The sequence below is a fragment of the Alosa alosa genome, chromosome 15, assembly GCF_017589495.1.
Source record: "Alosa alosa isolate M-15738 ecotype Scorff River chromosome 15, AALO_Geno_1.1, whole genome shotgun sequence".
Lineage (NCBI taxonomy): Eukaryota > Metazoa > Chordata > Actinopteri > Clupeiformes > Clupeidae > Alosa > Alosa alosa.
This window is the reverse complement of record NC_063203.1, coordinates 19,871,837-19,892,100: the sequence shown is the minus strand read 5'-3', so window position 1 is coordinate 19,892,100 and position 20,264 is coordinate 19,871,837. Positions and strand designations below refer to the sequence as shown.

The following is a 20,264-nucleotide window of genomic DNA, read 5'->3' as shown; positions in this document are numbered from 1 at the left end:
TAAAGGCACATTGCAGAGTTGCTACAGCTCTGCCTGAAAAGGGCATATCTGTCATGATCCCAGTGTTTCTGTGGCTGGTAGGCTCTCTAGACATTTACTCACCTCTCCCCCTTCTCCTCCTCTTCTCTCCTCACCTCCCCTCCTCCTCCTTCTCCCGTTCCCCTTGTGCTATCTTCCATCAACGCTCTGACCTTTGAAGAGACTGTTATCTGCGACATCCAGTGTTTGTTTTGTCGGGCAGCAGGGGTAAAAGAGTGAGGGAGTCCATCATTGATTGTAAAGGAAAGGGGTGATGGTTGCGCCTGTAAATAAGTGAAGGCTTGGATGAATGGAGGAATTTGAATGGCAGTCCTTGGCCCTAAGTCCCAACAAGGAGAACGTCCACATTTATTCAGCCGCGTTGCATTTATAAAAGCTACATTTGATGTCAAGGTGAAATATAGCTGTTGTTTGTGCAGTCAGGTAATGCATAGTTGATGTAGTATAGTTGTTATGGAATGGAAGTATGATCACTCAACAGATTTGCATTTGCATTTTGTACAGTACATTGCCATTTCGGTTCATAATTTTAAATTTGGTGCAAAGCCTATTATGTAAAACCGTATGATGACAATTTGTCTAATGTAATTCTCACAATTCTGAATAAATTAAACTTGAAATATGAAACTGTAAGAATGTATTTGTATAATGTATCCAAACTTTTGTTTCACAATGTTTACCCAAGCTATAAGTAGTTTGAGAGCTTTAGAACTAATACTTTGTCTTCTGTGCTGCACTTCCACATAGTTAATGCATTTCCCTTCCACTGAAGTAGCTCAGAATACAGATGAAGTGGACAACCAGAGGCATTGCCAAGATTCCAGCTCCCATTATTCCCCACCTGTGTGGCGTTTAATAGTTTCACGCTTACTTCATCCTCCGTAGCTAGTCCGAGATGCTCGCTTCAGGGAACGCAGGCTTTCTTCCACGTGGAGATATTACTGCTGGCCAGTTTGCATCCTTCACTGACAATTAGGTTGATATGCCTGCACATTATTCCTGGGAGCCATAGTGAGCACTGTAATAATCCATATCAATTATTGAGCCTCTGACATGGCTATTTACATTGCCTGAGTGGCTCCGCCGTTCTGACTAATGGCTCCGCCATCTGGTCCCTGACTTCATGAGAAAGAATTCATGGCTGTTGGGAAAGCCCATGATATGCCATCACCTTTGGCCAGCTGATATGGGAGCAAATCATTCAGCTGGATCCACAGGGCTAATTGTGAGGCTACCGCATGATGAGAAAATGTTACTTTAAAGACCTTATGTATCATAAACAACAGTTTGTACGTCGAATTTACATTTAAATGTTTCAGATGTATAGCTGTGAAAATGTGTATTTGTAAAACTCTTATTTGACATTGCCAAATATCAACATGTTTTAGATCATTTTATTATTGTTGTATATATGTTTGTATTTTTTTTTTAAGTTCTGTTGAGTAACTGCCTATATGCCATGCACTTGCTAGAAGGCTTTTATGTGTGTCAAAGTTGAATAAAGAGTTGCCCTGTTGGGCATAAACAAGATATTCAGTGTTGGAGTGTACACGAAAGGAGCAGAATAACAGAATATGTCATTACACTGATGTTTCACCAGAAATATACTGTATGTGCTGGCTGAAGAGCCTTCCGTGACATATAGTCCATTGCTGTCACACAGCCACTACATTGACATAACAACCAGGTTGCCATATGCTCAGTACACAGTGTCTGTCCCTTCTCTGTCCGTCTCTCTCTCTCTGTCTCTTTTCTCTTCAAAAAAAATGCCGCCTAGGTTTCTTGACCTTTCACACTCCATAAGGTACAGTAGCATTTGGCTCCTATTTTGATGTGTGCAGTCTGTCTGCCAGGGTCAGTAGTTTTAATGATGGTGTGCTTAATCCACTGGAGTCTACATCGAGCCATTCCTTACTACGAAAGGTCATTGAGATGCAGTGTTATTGGAAACGGTTCAAGGCTTCCTGAAATATCACCCCTCTCATTTGCACCTCGATCCATTTGTCCCTTTTGCCAGTAGTCCTGGCCTCCCCAAACAGGCTGCTGTTTTGTAAAGAAAGGGTGGGGTATGAAAGATACTGCTTAACTCAGTAAAGGTCCCTGTAATTCCAAAATAACTTCTGTGCTAATGTGAGTGCACTGAAAAGGATTGCAAATCGCTCCATTCAGGAGATTGATGTCTCCCGTTCCCTATGGTGTCTTGAGTGACCATCTGGCCAGCGATGTCAAAAGTGTGCAATGATGAGTTCTCATTTTTTCCCTCATTTCTCATCAAAATTTCTTTTTTTTCTCTCTCTCTCTCTCTCTCTCTCTCACACCCACACACACATTTTTTTCACACTGTCAATCATCACTCAGTGACCTGGACTGCTTGAAATGTTTTCTTGGCAGACACTCCAGAACATTTGTTCAACTTAGCCGTGACAGCTCAAGGTTAATTGCTGGACAAAATCAAATATTGACACAGATAGACGCCGTGGTGGTGCTCAAAAGTAGCAGACAGTTCGCCCGGCACTCCAAACTGGGCCACGGCAAATACGTTATATTTTATACGGACAGGGATATGGAAATAGCACAGAGCCCCCTGAAGTCATTGGCACATGTGGGAGATGGGCTAATGAGAGTTGCTTTTTTGGAACTTTGATAGCAAAAGTTCCTGTCATGCCCCGAAGAACTGCATGCTAATGATTTGATTTATGGATTGTAGAGGGATGGAGGCGGCACGTCGCACACTTTTAACATCTCAAAGGGCCGTCCATGGGAGGTCTGCATGTTGGCTGTACAGAAACTCATCTCTCTTTGTGCAGTTGTTAGTTTAGCTCCCCCCCAAGCACGCACTAAAGGTACCAGAGATGAGGTGATGTATCAAACATTCCTTTTATCCCGTCATCACGACCTGCAACATTTGCAATTGATGACACTCAATGGGACATCGGATGACAAAGCAAGGCAAACAGAAAATAGAAACAAACAGCTCTGAGCACAGTTGCAATGAAATGACAAAAGAAATTCTCACTGAAGCCAAACACTGCCAGTACCCCTCATCACATGTGTAAAGTCTAGAGTGTTTTATGCAAATTGGACCGCACCATTATCAATTGTCACACACGAAGGGGGGTGGCTTGATATTCTATTGTGGCGTGCTTGTCGGAATTTTGGTATTCCATTAATCTGTCAACTATTGACTCTGGAAAGCTACACTGTGGTCCGTGTCTCCAGTCTGTGTGGACTGTTCCCAATCGGATTAGGGCTTTTCTTCTGGGCATTAGGAAGCGAGTGGCTTTCTCTGTAATACAAAAGGCAAACAAACAATCTTAAGCCCCATAATACAGCTCGGGAACACATGAATTGTGTGCTGCTCCCTGAGCACTGTGACTCATGAAAGTACACCATGTTTGAGGCTTAAATCTGACTTCAAATTCAGTAATACAGCGAGTGAGCGAGAAAAAACACCACAAAGAAAGACTTGCTTCATAATTGGTTTGCTTATCAATTATATTGTGGATGCAATTCTTCCACCAGGATGTTCTTGGTGAATTATCAGTAATTGTTAAGGACTCAGAGGAAAGCACAATATCAGACATTTCACAAACAATAGACAGCTTAACCTTGCCTTCTATGAATGACAACTGAAAAGAAGGACCATTGATAACAGTATAGGAAATGCTTCTGTGTGGAGATCTATATTGCTTTAAACCAAATAAGTAAAATGCAGCATGTCAGCATTCATATGCTATTATTACTGTGGCTGGCTCATGAGTTCTACTTCCATATCTGCAGGACACAGGCTAACAGAGGGAGTGTGTTTGGCTAGGTCTCTGGCCAGGGTGCTGAAATGCCTTAGCCTGGATACCAGACTCTCTGACTTCACAGAGTCTGTCCTAGATCCATTGGCAAACGTTTATTTCCTGGTTGGTAGACTCTTGTTTGAAATCATTGGAGTTCAATCACTAACGTTTGGTAATGATGTATGTTAACCACGGGGGACACAACTTAAAACGATAACTGCTCATAGGCTTACAACTTAAGTACGTAGGGAAAAGAAATCTGAAGCTCTCAGGCTAGAAATGCCTTCCATAGATCCTTATAACTGCTCACTGGTTGGTTCAGAGACAAGTTACAAGGTATACAGTAAACATTTCATATGATGGAATTGCGAGCTATTCCAGACATTACACATGAATAGTTTGTTTACATGATAAACCAGTTCACTGGCGAAATGAACTCCTCTTCAAAATATTATACTAAAAGGCCAGAGCTTTTTCTGCCAAAGTACTAATGCAAATATGGTTGATTACTAAACCTATTCTTCTCAACTGAAGTTACATAAGTTCACATACATGCAACTCAATTAATTTGAAAAGAAGAGGCCAGGCTAGAAATGCCTTCCATAGATCCTTATAACTGCTTTCTGTAGCTTGAGTGTTCGCCTGTATACCATGTTGTTTCCATGATGGTCTATTGTTATTGCTGAATACAAATAGAGGAGGGCCATAATCAGCAGGAGATTGGCCCTGGTCACAGTGTCACAAGCAGCTCCTCTGGCCTGTCACATTGCTCTTTGATGCTTGCTGAGAGGAGAAAATAGAAAATAAATCATTTGGAATATTGTGTTCCTCCTGATGCAGCTGCTCTTGATGCTAGAAGTGACTTATGGATAACAGCACGCTTATTTTCAAACACTGCACACACATACATATCCGCCTCATAACCACCTCTGCTACAAAGTGCAAGTGTTTGTGGAGACATGGTGTCTTGGTAACTGTAGAAAGACAAATAGATTGATGGGACTGGTTACTAGAGTTATTTATACAGTATATGATGATCCAGTGTACTGTATGTTCCAGTTGTCTTGGCTGAACTGAAAATCAAACAGCAGATAGTATCCTTGTTAATAGTGAAACATGAAGTTAAGTTTTCTTTAACCTCTTTAAATAAACATCTTCATTGGGAAAGTATAGCCCTAGTAGGGCAATGTCACTCAGAGATGGATTTCAGGGATGACTCAAAAATCATCAAGTTTTTTTTTCCCATCACAGCTTTTCAGTGTCCTGCTTTTTGCTAGGTAGCTTTCTCACAGTTGTTGCATGTGGTTCTGCTGTCACATGCTATTCTTCTGGGATCCTTCAGTCCAATGCTGTGGCTATAGGCACACAAGACCCTTGCACCACTGAACTACTGTCTAGCCCTCCAGCTAAGAACAACATCCCAGACATTTTCTGGCCCTGCCATTCCCCGTGTCCCCGCGATCTGAGAGAATTTTCTTACCTGTGACTCCAGCTCACCCTTGCACTGACTCGCGCTGACTCTGTGAAAGCGTTGCTCCCCAAGGCTAGGAGTGACTCTTCCCCTCGCCGGGCCGTGGAGGACGAGCGTGCCCGGCTGCCAGACCCTTTCTTCTCCTCTCCCTTGGAACCGCTCTCTCGCTCTCGAGGTAGAACCACAGCCCCTCGGCGGCACGTTTGGTTTGCATTCGCCTTTTGAGGGAACGTGTGACAGGGGATCTAAAAGGGCTTGACAGAGATTCTAGACATTTTTCATGGGGAGCACTGGGATTAACTGTCACCACCAGGCCTGCCAGCTTTTATCAAACTGCAAATTACTAATTAATAATTGGTAAAAAGGTAATTAATTCCAGTGAAGGTAAGAGATGTGTTTCATGACAGCGCTATAGGATCATGTTTAATTCACTCACATGGACTTAACATTCTCCACAACACCAACCCCATGTGGTGCCAGACGTTTTTGTGTGGACATGCTGCTGGCCTTTCATGAGACAGAGCAAACAGCAGATAAGCATGGACTGGATTTTCTGTCGACTGAACTGGGACCTGAAATGCTTACAAAACTAGGTTAGCCATGCTGTGTTGTATAGAGTGCTGCACTTACATTCAAAAAGGTAAAGCGGCATTTAGTTAGGTGTGAGATATACATAGTATTTAGTCTTTTACCTTAACGAGGATGGTCTCCCTCAAGCACAGAAACCAGATAAGTCTAGTTAGACTGATGAATGCAGTTTTGCACCATTTCGAATTCAGTTAAGAGTAGCACAGTTAAAATGGCAGACTCCCTTACTCAGCTAAAGCTTTTCTATAGTATCCAACAGCTCAGCAAATTCTCTGGTGAGCTGGCCATTGACTTTCTCCATATGGATCCTCCTTGTGTAGGCTACATTAAGCCTGTAGACAGACACACAACTACAAGTGTGGGCTCGCACTTTCATGCAAGAATGTAATGACTCTCTCCTAGTCTTTTTGTTTTCTTCACAAAGTCATTTTGACCTCTAAGTAATAAATGCTATTTCCTTGTCATGGTGTGTATTCCCTCTTTTCCTCCAATGTAATGTTCTGTGTTAGACCCATGTAGGAGCTTAGGCAAAGTGGTTATAGGCTACTGGGAACACTGGGTATTATCTGACAGGCCTCCTCAACCCTCCTACAATTTTGACATGCTCCAAATGTTAGCATTACAATAATAGTGGAACATGGATCACCAGGATTACACAGAGACAGAACAAGCCTACAGAGAATACATGTGAAGAGGCCAACATTTTTAGTAGCTTGGATGAAATGGCTCTTAAGTCTGATATTGTCACTGGGACTTTGTGAGTGTTGACAACCTCAAACAGGGCCAGTGAAATCCAAGCTGCAGCACAAGTGTGCATGATCAAATTTTCATAATGTAATTTGATTGGCAATCTTTAATTGCACTCCGAACTGCCAAAGGAGATTGGGGCTGAAAAAAAAAGAAATATCGTGCTTTACCAACCGAATTTCTGCACCAGTGCCATGGTAACCTAGACAGCAGCTCTGCTTGTGCTCCAGACCCCCTGAGCCATCGACGAAACGGACCAGTACACACTGGAGGAGCCGCGGGGATGTTGCATATTTATAAAACAAATAATTAACGGGAGTGTGTTTCTGCCACACTGAGCTTTCATTAGCTGACGTCTCCGCTCCCTGGCGACCGTCCAATGGGTTTCAGGCACTGGTGGTTTCAGCGCGCGAGCTCGGTAAGTGGGAGGAGAACAGGTGGATTTATTAGACGCAATTAAGATCAACTGATTGTGATGGGAGTCTTTGGGAGAGAGAGAGAGAGAGAGAGAGAGAGAGAAAAAAAAAAAGTGAGAGGGGAGAAATAAAAGGCCTTCACAGAGCAGAGGGCTCTCTGGTTTCATTAGTGCGCACAGGGTTCGTGTTCGAGTGAACCAAGGTAACATTCATCAGCATCGTGTCATCCTTAATGCGTCTCTCTCTCTCTCTCTCTCTCTCTCTCTCTCCTTGCTGCAGAATGAGTTCATGGTAAGCTAGCTGAGCTGTGGCAGTCAGAGCCGCATGCAGGTCTAGGGTATGCTCTGTTCCTCCCCCACGGTTGTCATTGCTAAAACACACACAGCAAGACCCCCATATGATGCACAGACCTATAAGTGCTTTTGAATATGCATGTGGGTTAACTGATGTGCTTCATTAAAACTGCCTGGAGACACCTGAGCAGGGGTAGATTACAACAATGGAATTTCAAGTGCAAAAATGAGGGTTGCAGTGTTTACAAAAGTATATATTTTTTATTGCCATCAATGTAAGGAAAGTTCTGCTGCAGTGTGTTGGTGGATATACATTCAGTTTACCTGAGGACACTTTTATCTGTTTATGTAGGTTCAGGAAATGATGCATTCATTGTGTATGATGAAATTTTTTGTACCTGTGTATTCATCTCCTAATTTATCCTTAGTTTCAGCAACAACTTTTAAGCAAATGTGATTAAAAAGGGGAAAATGCTGACGTTCCCCTCCAATAGACTGTGGCGCATCAATTTACCTCAGGCTTTGCTTTCAAGCCTGGTAGCCAAAATCAAATAAGGCTAATTTGAGAGGATATGCTTTTAGTTCAGTGCTTTTTGCATAAACAAAATGGCTGCAGCTCAGATTAAAAACACCTAAAATTGTTACAACCATGAAAATCACTTTAATTACAGAGACTAACAAACCATTTATGTCCCCAAATATGCCAGAGCATAATGATGATTACAAATGCACCACACCACTGAGTACGGTAATGGCTTTATTCAGAGAGACCTGGTATGTTAGAGAGAGGCCTCTGCATCACTGAGAAAGGGTTTTTAGCTGCACTATAGTTTACTACAGGGATGGTGTTGTCCATGTTTTCTCCAGGGTTGTACTGCAAGGCACTACTATAAAGCTGGAACAGTTCTGATGGAAAATGGGAAATTCAGGTCCAAAAAGATACATTTAGATTTTTTAATAAATATTTACATTATATAAATTACATTAAACATATTCAGAAGATTAGACCCTATCTAAGGGCGCATTCACCATTAGACCATTTGGTCTGGACCTGAGTTCGTTTGGACCGATCGTTTAGAAATTTTTGCTAATGTGAACGCCTAATGGTCCGGACCAAAGTAAATGGTGGTCTTAGATGGTTCCTTAGAACTCTGATGCAGTTTGAATGCTATCTGTTCCAAAACCAGAAAATAAACTGTTGTTTTTGCAATGTTGCCAAGCGATATTGGTAAATAGAAGCTAGTGTTTATCACATAAACGGACCCAGGCCCGCATACAAATATGTAATGTGATCAGAGACCAGCTGGGTCAGGGCTAGGGGGGAGTAATCACATTCGGGTATGGTCCAGTTAAACAGACCCAGTGTGAAGGCAACCTTACACAGAATGCCACACTCATGGTTCTTTACTAACTATTGCAATGCATTGTTAGCTGGCCTATCTGCTTATGTAGTGAGACCATTAAAGATGATTCAAAATTCAGTGGACACATGTAACTCCTCTGTTAGTTACTCTTCATTGGCTTCATATAGCTGCAAGAATTAAATGAAGATCCCTCACTCTGGCCTATACAACACTTACTGAATCTGCACCGTACTATCTTAATTCTTCTTGATCCAGCTATACTTCCCCTCGCGCCCACCGAGGTCCTCTGATGAGCGTCTGCTATGTTGGCCTTCCCTCAACACAGTCAATACGGTCATTTCTGTGATCCCTCATTGGCGGAGTGATTTACCTACTGCTCCTCATTCTAGCGATCAGTGTCCAAAGACTCATCTCTTTACCTTGTTATTAGACCAGGGCCAACTAGTTGCTCATTGAGGATTTACAAAGAATAAAATCCCATTTTCACAAAATCACAAGAAATGATTGAATTACTGAGCACTAATACATACACATATTAGTTTTGTATTAATGGCTAACATGTGTTCCCTTAACTAAAGTGTTATCGTTGATTGATGTCTGCTAAGAACCATAACCATAAACATAAATGTATCTTTGAGGGAACTGTCCAGAGCACCATCCTGCTGGACTTATGAGAGCCGCAGAAGAAGTGACTAAATATGACATAAACATAGTAAGAATAACAGATTTTGATTATTTAAAGTGTCTATACTATGTCAAGTGCACTTTAGCTACTAAACCATATCTGTGACCTAAGAACAGCAATGTCCAGTTTGTCACATCCTGTCAGTGTCCATGGCATCTCTTCTGAAATACTCATTCATCAGCTGAATAGAGTTTGCCTATGGAGACGGATGTTACATACTCACTCACCCCTATTCATCATGCTTGAATGGGTTTTGCTCATTGCTCAATGTAGTCCTGCATTGCCCAGTCATCTCTCTCTCTCTCTCTCTCTCTCTCTCTCTTTCTTTTGCTCTGTCCTGCTTTCTTATTCTTTTATTTTCCTTTTTTACTTTTTCTTCTGTGATTTCTTCTGTCCCCACCCTCTCCGTCCGCATCCTCTAGAATGTAATTAGCGTGAGTGCCTCAGCCTCTTTGGTCAAAGGCACATGAATTACTTTCACTTACAATGACGAAGACGAATACTTCACCAACCCACACCTTATTCATCTCCCCCCTGGACCAAAGTAATTCTGTTGTTTTGTGAGAGGATACTGCATGCTGCAATTATATTTGTTGTTGTTTTTCCCTCTCTGCGCTCATACTTACTTCTGTCAATAGAAACAATGTAAGCAATAGTTTTATTTGTCACAGGAAGTGCCTACACCACTTAACTGCAACATTGAAATTGGCTGATGTAATAGCACTCAGAGCAAAGATTTTGAATAAACAGCATGGAGATAAACTTGAATGATTCTGCTGTGGAGTGTTTTTCAGGGTGTCATACTAGCACAGCATGGGCCTTAAGGAGATATTAAAAGTGTGACATAGCCATAACAACCAGCTTTGTGTTGCTCTTAAAAACCATTCTTGTACGTTCCACAATTTATATAATTGAACACATCTGTCTATTGTTCAAGTTGACAGCTTTGAATTACAGTGGTGGGGGACTTTGGGGTGACCTTGGCCGCCTTGGACTTGGGTCAGCGACCTGGGCGCTGTGCCTCGTGACTTCAATCAGCAGGGTCCTTTCCAGGTTAGAGAGTGCCATCGATGGACAAAGGAGACAGGGCTTTTCTTTCTCTCACCTCTCTCTGTTCTCTGAGTGCAGTGTTTTTATGGGAGGGGGGGATTCTCAAACCCTTGGCAACCCTTTCAAGTCCAAACGACCCACAATATTGATTGCATAACACATTTTCTGTGTGCTTCACTTGCTTGCTGTGCTGTCATCGTCCACTGATGACTGAAGAGTGAAAGTGTACGTTTTGTACTGCTGTTTGGGCATAAAAAAAAATGTCCCCATCATAGCATACAGGCAAGTTTGAGTGACAGCAACTGGGTACTCTGTGATTATCTTTTCCCATATCAATCTCAGATGCCGTCACAAAAATGTTGAAGTTAGATCTAAGGTAAGAGACTTAAATTGCTAGCCTTTGTCTAGAGTTCCATTTACTTTGTGACGGTCTCGTTTTTAAGTGAGGGCTAGAATTTCACCAGTAGTGCTCACTGGACCATTCACATTTTGTAGATTGAGTCCCAGTAATTGATATTAATTGCCACTCAGAGAACAGGCTCTCTAAATTCACTGGTTGACAGGCTTGTGGCCCAACTTTGGAAATGAGGTTATTCAGTTCTTCCCCCCTGGTAGTTTAGGCTCCTTTAATGAACACTTGATTGAATGAGTGATTGCAAAAGCAGAGCTGAGGTTACAGGACTGATCTCCTACTCTACTTTGCAGGAGGTGTAAATCAAATAGGGCAATGAGCCCCCCTCCTTCTTGAAATACGGTTCAGTAATGACTTTGCTTAACTATGGAGATTGAAAGTGTGGAGTTGAGGAAGCTGGTCATAGACTTTAGTGGAGGATGCTTGAAGAGTCTATTCAGTTTGAAAGGAGGATGTAAGATATAGTAGCAGTAATTAATGATGTGTCTATATATTTTTTTGCTGTGTGTGTGTGTGTGTGTGTGTGTGAATATGTGTGCTTGTGTATGAAGAGGACTTCACAAAAGTCTGTGATGAAGAAAGCAGAGAGTTCAATTGATCCAATTCCTTGGCCTTGCCCCAGGCGAAAACATCACACTGAAGACCTGAAGACTCCCAGAGCTAGCATTAAACACCGTCAGCACCCCAGATATATCTCTAGATCAATCCCTCTCTCAATTTCTGATCCACATTCATCTATCCCCTCATCCATTTCTCTCTCTCTCTCTCTCTCTCCCTGTGTCTCTTTCTCTCTCCATCTCTTTTTTAGTCTCTTTATTTTCATGGATCTGCCCAGTACTTCCCATAACATCACTAGGCCACATGCTGCAAGCAGTAGTCAGTGTCAGTCGTACTTGTGTCAACAGAAAAGCTGAGAAACAACAAGAGAGAGAGAGAGAGAGGGAGAGAGGGAGAGAGAGAGGTGGGGTGGGGTGAGAGGGAAAGGGAGGGAGAGAGATATTGAAAGACAGAAAGAGGGGCAGAGAGCAAGAGAGAGAGAGAGAAAAGTGTGAAAATAAAATAAAAATGGCATTACCAGTCGGCCTGAGCTGCGTAGCGGCGTCTGAGGAGAGGGCTCTTTGAAGACTTACACCCTAATCCTCTCTGCTGCGCCGCCGTCCCAGCCTCCCCTTTGATTCCCCCAGCCTAAGCCCTCTCCTGCAGCAGACTAAGCATGCGGGTCAACGCTGGAGAGAAAGGGAGTGAGAGAGACAGAGAGAGAGAAAGAGAGAGAGAGAGACAGAGAGAGAGAGAGAAATAGAGAGCAAGAGAGAGCAGGGATGAAGCTGGGGAAGGGGGTTGTGTGTGGTTACCGCAGAAGTCGGAATGGCCGAGCATCCTTTTGTGTGTACCATGATGCACCCCCATCGTCTGCCTTCTCCAATGACATGTTAATCTAGTGTGTGTCCTGTGGGAATAATGGAGTATTGTGGAGCTGAGATGCTGATGTATCACCACCACTGACACGCATTGCAGACCACGAGAGGGGGACCACATAAATGTCAATACTCGTATTGTTTGGAATTTATGATCTGGTCTCATTCGACTGTGATCATTTGAAATCCCCTCTCACAGATATTAAAGAAATACATAGCTGCTCCTTGCCAATTCTGGATCCAATAACATCCTCAGTAAAACTGGTAGGAACTTCACATCAGTGGCACACCCAGTCATTCCATCATTCCTATACCTGTATACTGTATGTTCACTTTTATTTGATTGTGAACATTCAACATACAACCAGCATCTGAATTGTCTCATTTTCTCAGTGTAGATAGGAGCAAAATCGGTTAGTTCTTGATCTCTATATGAGAGGTTTAGTAGATCATAGTGAGCAAATATCCAGCATTTCATATTTGAAATGGCACAGACCCAGACAGAGTGACAATGACAAGCAGACCCAAGTGTAACGAGAGTTGGTTGTTGCATGCTGAAAACCCACCCGACCCCTGCAGTCTTCTTTTTTTTTGGACCAAGTCTCTTTCTCCACTTGGTCCAAAAAAAAAAAGAAGAAAGAACCACAAAGAGCTCATCTCCCCTGGACTGTGAGCTGTTCTGTTTGGCCCAGCATGTTGTTGGGGCGGTGGGCATGGCCTAAATGTCTACCTCCTTCCTTTTCAATTACCAGAGAGCCCAAGTCCCTCGGCTGCCATGGCAGCAAAGTGAAATTTCCCTTCTGAGGACTTCAAAAGCTGGTCGCAGTGTTTCAGTCACTTCACAGCGACCCTGCCTCAAAGCACCGGGGATGCAGTCACTGCCAATTAGCGGCTCCAAAGTGCCCGATTATATTCGTGACAGAAAGGCAGGAAAAAAGAACATAAAAAAAAGAGAGATGGCAAAAGACCACTTTCTTCTTTTTACCTTTCTTCAATGCTGTTTTTTTTTTTTTTAAACTGTCCAAAGCTTTCTTACTTTATGTGGGCCTGCCTCTATGCATATAGAAATGGGACATAGTATTTGCAATGTGTTGTTGTAGGCTACAGAAAGTACCTTTTGAAAAAAAGGGAGAAAGGGAACTTTGGATGAAGTGAGAATGTCATTTCGCTGTCCATTAGGTAAGACTGCAAGCTTAGCAGACTTTGCTGAGACATAAGACAGAATTATACCACTTCACTGTGTAAAGATAGAATAAAATCGTTTTACTTTAGAGAGTGTTAGCATAGGCTTTGGGCATACTGCAAGGTCTGTTTGGCTTTTAATGTGTAATGTTGGTCTTTCCTATGGAGTGGCGGTGCATTACTGATTCACACTATTCACAGCACCAGAGGATGAAGTCTGTTGTTCCATTAGCCTTTGCTAAAACCTGCACTTACATTCCAATACATTTCTGTATTTGATAATTATCTTTGCACCTCAGCCCATAATGAGCTCCACTTCTGCACTATGGACAAACATGAAGTGTAAGTGTACTATTTAGTCTACATTTAACATCAGAGAGCATTGCTCTCAGGCTGCACCAGGATGCATCTGATACAAACTTGGTAAAGGCGTTTGATGAGTTTATAGGCATATTGCCTCCTTTTTGGTCAAGTAAATTCAGTTCTAGTGTAAGTGTACTATTTAGTCTACATTTAACATCAGAGAGCATTGCTCTCAGGCTGCACCAGGATGCATCTGATACAAACTTGGTAAAGGCGTTTGATGAGTTTATAGGCATATTGCCTCCTTTTTGGTCAAGTAAATTCAGTTCTAAATGGTTTATTCAGTTTCTTTTGCATGTTATCCAAAGAAACATTCCATGGTATAGGTTGTCTGTTGTCCGTTCCAGGTGTCTAGGGCACCCTTCACCCTTAGCTCTAATTGGATTTTGGTCACCACCGTCAATAATGCGATTGCGTTTTGGTCGAGTCATTTTGCAGTTGTAATGATTCCTCAGCAACTTTGACTCCTCTCGTGAACTTTGAACCTCTCTGGTCACACCATCAGCAGAGGTCTGTCCTTGGCCCCAACCCTCTCTGATGGATCTCCTTCCATTTGGTGTCGTTGGCGCCGACGCGCCATCGTATTGTTTGGGTGGATGGAACGTCATGGCTCATGGAGACACCGCATGCTGTGACAACTGAGTGTAGCTCACCTGTGACCCATAGATGACTTGACCCCAGAGGGCAGTGACCAGACCCTGTGTCTGGCCTCCCTCTTCATGCTCCGCTGGCTATCCTTCGGTGGGGTTATGCAGTGATTTAAACCCCATTATGTATTTCTTCTATCAATATTTTAATAGTGGTACTAACGTTGCAATTATCAATCAAAGTGGCTTGACAGTCGCAAAATGTGTTATCGGGGGATGTGTTTACAATGAAGTTGACAGAGTGCATCATTGACTTGCTGCTTTATGCTCCACTTTTTGGCCTCCCTGATCAATCCCGGTGAAGGCATGAGTGTCAGAGCAAACACACAGACCATAGCTGCTTTCAGACACGTCCTCCACACTACAGTATATGCAGATCTTTGTCAAATGGATGTCCGACCCTTCGGGTGATTCAAATATGATGCTTACATGCGGACAATATGCGGTCGTATGTGTAAATGACACCGACGCGCATGAACATGAATCTCCACGTGGTTGAACGCACATGAACAGAATCTTGGCATGTTCTTCGCTTCGTTCAGACATGAGGTAATTTACATAATGTCTGTCGAGGAGGGGGGTGGTGGAGTAGAGTAAGAGCCAGCTAAGTTCGGAGTTCCAAATGTCCGGTTATGTTGTTCAGATACACGGCCCAACCGCTTGATATCCGCAGAACATGCGGACTTACACCTATGTCTGAAAGCATGCCACTGTAGAACATGTTCATGGTCAACATGTAAAATAGCGCAAAAAGAATAAATTAGAAACTAGTACCATATGTCTTCTTGGTAACACTTTTACGGTAAGGGTACATAAATTATCATGGATTTGTCCATGAATTAATTCTTGATTTATGTATTACTTCGTTCTTTAATATCTCATGAATCATCAGGAATTTACATGAGTTCATACAGTAGGTTAGACTGTTCCATAGACTGGGGGCAGCAGCACAGAAGGCTCTGCCCCCAAAGGTCTGGAGTCTGGTGCGGATCTGATTCTTGTCGGATGACCCCAGGTCCCTGATTGACTGTAGGGGTGGAGGAAATCAGTAAGATACCGGGGTGCAGGTACAGTACGTGGAGAGATTTGTAGGTGAGGAGGAGGATTTTGAAAGTGATTCATGGGCGTATGAGGATGGGGGGTGTCAGGGTTTTGTGCATGATAAGACCCTGGCAGCTGAGTTTTGGACATATTGTAGTCTGACCAGACAGAGCACCACTGCAATAGTCCAGCTGAGAGGTGATGGAGTGGATGAGTTTTGATGACCGAGACCGAGAGAGAGGGTCGGAGTCTTGACATATTTTTGAGGTGGTACAAGGCAGATTTGGTGAAGTGTTTGACATGTGACTGGAATAAAAGGGTGGAGTCCAAGAAGATGCCCAATTAACAGTCAGTGACATGGTGACTTCTATTCTGTGCTATATGCGACTGTCCGTTCGGCACACCCCTATTCAACATGACTCCTAACCTTGGTTGAAAGATTACCAAAGATTTGTAGGCTATGTTCCTTTTCTTCTTTGGTGGCATAGCTGATCTACAAAACACAAAAAGGGACAGCATGTGCTGAAGGGCAAAGGGAATATTAAATGTTTTACACTGGCCTTTTTTGGGTTATGTATTGGTAGACATCCCTGATAACTTCGCCTATACCGACACACTCGCTCGCTTGTCTGCCAGTGTCACCACAAAGTGAAGTACGCTATGCTTTGACAATGTTGTGCGTGTCAAATAAATCCCCTTCGGCTTCAGTTAGCCTATTAGCTGGTTTGATTTGCATTGAGCTCAATGAGCATAAAAAATAAAACCATGCCAATCTCTAGGTATGGTGAAGGGTATTGGATGATGTGGAGCTATTTGAATTCCAAAGGCCAAGGGAACTTTATCAGGATGCTAGTATCATGGTTCCATGAAATAACTGGCCTTTAAAAATAAAAATCTGCCTGCCTCTATGGGAATTTAACATAGGGGTGCCAATACTTATGACCCCTGTATTTTAAGGAAGAACATTTATTTATTTATGATACATTACTCATTCACAAAGAAAATTGGTGTCCTTAAAGGTTGGATATTTCTTCATTTTTTTAACTTAAGGCATTAAGATCAATTTCCAAAAGATGATTTTATATTCCTCTTTTTAGTCAACTTTAGCAGAGGTGCCAATAATTCTAGAAGGTACTGTACTTATCTAAGTCAGTCATAAAAATCAATTTTGATGGTATATGGTTATGTTAAGGGCAGATAACCATGTGTCATTCCTATTTCCAAAGTCCAAGAATAACCATCCTGTGAAAAAATCTTTTGAAAAAGATTTCACTTCATGACTATATCACCAAAAGACCCAAGTTAGCAGTACTGCTAGTGCTAGTGCTGTTGCTGGTGTGGGCACGGTGTTTACACAGCTTTCAAACTCATTTAGTAAATGAATGACTTTCATTTCAACATTAATGTTGATGTCATATCGCTTATGGCCTCATTACACCAAACAACTTTGACAAGATGGGGGGCATTAGTTAAAAGACTACAATCTTTCAAGAATCTTTCCCAAATCTTGTCAAAGTTGTTTGGTGTAAGGTGGCCCCCTGTGAGTCTACACCTTCCTCACTATTGTTAGGCCAGGCCCCATGAATCGCTAAACGATACACACCTTGAACTCGTGTGATTCTAATTATCATTGAATTGAGAATGAGTGTGTCGTGCCTTTATAAACCTCCATAATGCCTGCTAGAACTCACCAGATGTGGGGCATGTTTTGTTTAGATGTGGAAGATACAGAGAACAGACACAAACGTGGCAAGAATTGGATGAGAACATAGAGGATATTCTTGGGGAACAAGGAATGCAAGTAGATAGAATTAGAGCCTTATTTGTTTTCCTGAAAAGCACTGAGTTAATGAAAATAATTTAATTTTTTGTTTTGATTGGTTGTTTATTTGTTGGTTTCTGTTTTGTTATTATTTATTATCTTTAGATTTATTTTTACACATTTCTGATTGAATAGCAAAAACCTCCAATAGCATCACTCTACACACTCCTGTACAGTAGGTGGTGGTATACATCAATTAAATGATTTAATCTGCCATTAAAGGAAAGAAGCTTGAACTCAAAAGATGGAGCAAGTGAAGATGATGTGGTAACTGCAGCCCCAAGTCTCCAAAACCAGACAACGTCATCTGCCACTGATGGAGTAACTGGTAAGGGAATTTATTTATTTGTTACTTGGAAGACTCTGTAGTTTACACATTTGCTTTGAGTTTTGTTAAACATTGTCAAGTACATTAAATTGGGTTTCAATCAAGGAAAAAGGCTATTGTGTATCAACTTGACTTAAATGCTGAGGGAAGTCTACTGTCCACTGATTGCTTGGGCCACAATGGTTCCAATCTTTCTCTAAACCAGCTGATTTTAATTGGCACATTTCTTATGCAAGTGTGAGTAAATTGAAGACACCTGTCTTGTGAATGATCTCCTGTAGAAAGCAGATCGCAGTGCTTGCATCTTTCTAACCTGTAAGTGTTTTCAAACAAATCTCCAAATTTGGTTTACAGGGTCAAATTTTTGCATTCATGGAAAATGCATCTAGGCATGGCAAACACAAACTGAGCTTTCTGTGACTTAACTCTTACTACATATATAGTTCTAAGTATTTACTAAACCTGGCAGCACTCTTCAGCAGAAAATCTGTTTAATTAATGTCTTGTTTACAACTGCTGTTCGTGGGATTTCAGCTGGCTTTTATGATCACCACAGTTTGGTTCTAAAATCGGATCCATGCTTTTTTTTTTTTTCTCTCCCTCTCGTGGAATCCCAAGATGGTGCGAGTGAGGATGCTGTTGTGTTAACCACTGTACTGAATCTGCAAAATGGGACTACCTCTGCCCAAGATGGAACCACCATCACTGGTAATTGTTTGGCTTTTTGTCATATTTCCTGTTGTGTAAGAAGATTTTTGGGTTGTCACTTTATTAATAAGTCAAGAATTTCAATCTTGATGAAATGTTGACTCAGATCAGACCTGGTGCTCTGCATTAGAATCTGCTTTATTAAGATTTGAGTACTTTCTACTGCATTTCAGTCATGACTATTTTGTGTCTGCAAGAAATGTGCAGAACTTTTGGTGTGTCAGAAGGCAAATACTAGTTACTTGTAGATTGTAGAGCTGTGAAGGTACAGTTCACGTTAGCTACTACTCCACACAAGGGATTTTCAGAGCAATGGTACAGAAACTGAGCACTGTGGGCTGGCTTGGTTGTGGTTAAATTTTAGCCCAGCAGGTCTCTTAAAATCAGTGCCAGTAGTCAAACTTCTGGTGATTTATCCAGCCCCATATTGGAACAATAGCATATTGTGGTTGGAACAATAGCATATTGATTGCTCACCAATGATTTCTAGTGTTGTATTTATCATCTTGCATTATACTATGTAAAAAATGTACTGTAGGCAGTTCATGTTGGCCCAACAACATGCTGTACAAGGACCCTCTTTAGAGCAAGGGTGCAGAAATGGAACATTGTGGGCTGGCCTGGCTCATATTTCAGACTGTAGCTTCCTCATAAACCAGTAGTCACAACAAAATGTCTGCCAGTTAACTAACCCCAGGTTGTACTGAAAGTGAAGTCTGCTTTTTATCCCTGTAGATTCCCATGATGACTCCTGAAGTGACTGCTCAGAATGCTAATGGTGAATGGAACTTCTCCTTTATCCTGGGTCACTTTCTGCACTTGGGCTTTCTCCTCCATCTTGAATTCAATAAAGGCCAAATTTTATCAGACATTGTCTTTCCTTTTTTTGAAGTGTCTTCATGATTTGGGTCTAGTTTGGTGGTTAAGCTGACTAGCAACCTCTTTACTGACTCTCCTGTAGTATATACTTAAGAACATTTTTGGTCTGTCTTTAGAATGGAATTTGTGGATATTGACCTTGCTTTAGTTCATTTTCCTAACACACTGGCAAACTAATTTGCTTGTCTAATTACAAATCTAAGGTGTCTACTGTGAACGAGAAAGGAACAATAGGAGGATGGAGGCATGAGCAGGACATCCCGTATCTGTCTCCTTCACTCACAAATTACTTTAAGAGCCGTCAACTACAGGCTCGATGGTGTGTTATGCCCCCAACGTCGTCTTCCAGGCAGCGCTGCCACCGCTGACTTAAAGGCACCTAAACCTAACCCCAACCTTAACCCATGCCTAACCCTAGTGCCTTCCAGGCAGCGCTGCCTTGGCGACAACGTTGGGGGCATAAAACTCCAAGAAACTGACTGCTGATGCAGTAAATCACCTCTTGGCCTAGAATCAACAGACAGGCAAATTGCAAAGAATATAAACTTGTGCCAAAGCCTAAAAAATGTGATTAACATGGACTCATCCCACTTACTGACCCCTGATAATGAGGTAGGCTAATGTTTTATAGTTCTTGAGACATGAATGAATACTTATTATATACAATGTGTGTACAAAATGGGTATGAACTTTTAAAAAGTTTGCATGGTAGTTCATGATTCCAGCATACAAAAGGCTTTTCTTGGCCTATCTACTAGTTTATTGTTGCAAATAAATCCTTATGAACTTGTTTGGAATCAAAAGTTGACATGTGGAAGGGAACTTTTGGTTTAGGGTACATGAATTCCATGATTTACATATTACTTCATTCCTTAATATCTCATGAATCACCAGGCATTTACATGAGTTCATTCATGACCTCATACATAAACAGCACATCAACTAAAGCATTAAGTATGGTGAGCATCATTATGATTTATTAAGAATGATCATGATTTCTTTTTCTGCCAAAATTGTAGTCATCAC

General features: G+C 41.9%; 2 long non-coding RNA genes across 2 annotated transcripts; one reads left to right on the top strand and one right to left on the bottom strand.

Moving 5' to 3' along the window:
- Nucleotides 1–5,423: 5,423 nt before the first annotated feature.
- LOC125307859 lies at nucleotides 5,424–6,889 on the bottom strand. Its single transcript, XR_007195806.1, has 3 exons — nucleotides 6,808–6,889; nucleotides 5,735–5,805; nucleotides 5,424–5,516 (listed from the first exon to the last, which is right to left on the bottom strand). It is a non-coding gene; the product is annotated as an uncharacterized LOC125307859 (long non-coding RNA).
- Nucleotides 6,890–17,566: 10,677 nt separating this feature from the next.
- Nucleotides 17,567–19,228, top strand: LOC125308671. The gene is made up of 3 exons (XR_007195933.1): nucleotides 17,567–17,651; nucleotides 18,270–18,359; nucleotides 19,095–19,228. It is a non-coding gene; the product is annotated as an uncharacterized LOC125308671 (long non-coding RNA).
- The last annotated feature ends 1,036 nt before the right edge of the window (nucleotides 19,229–20,264 follow it).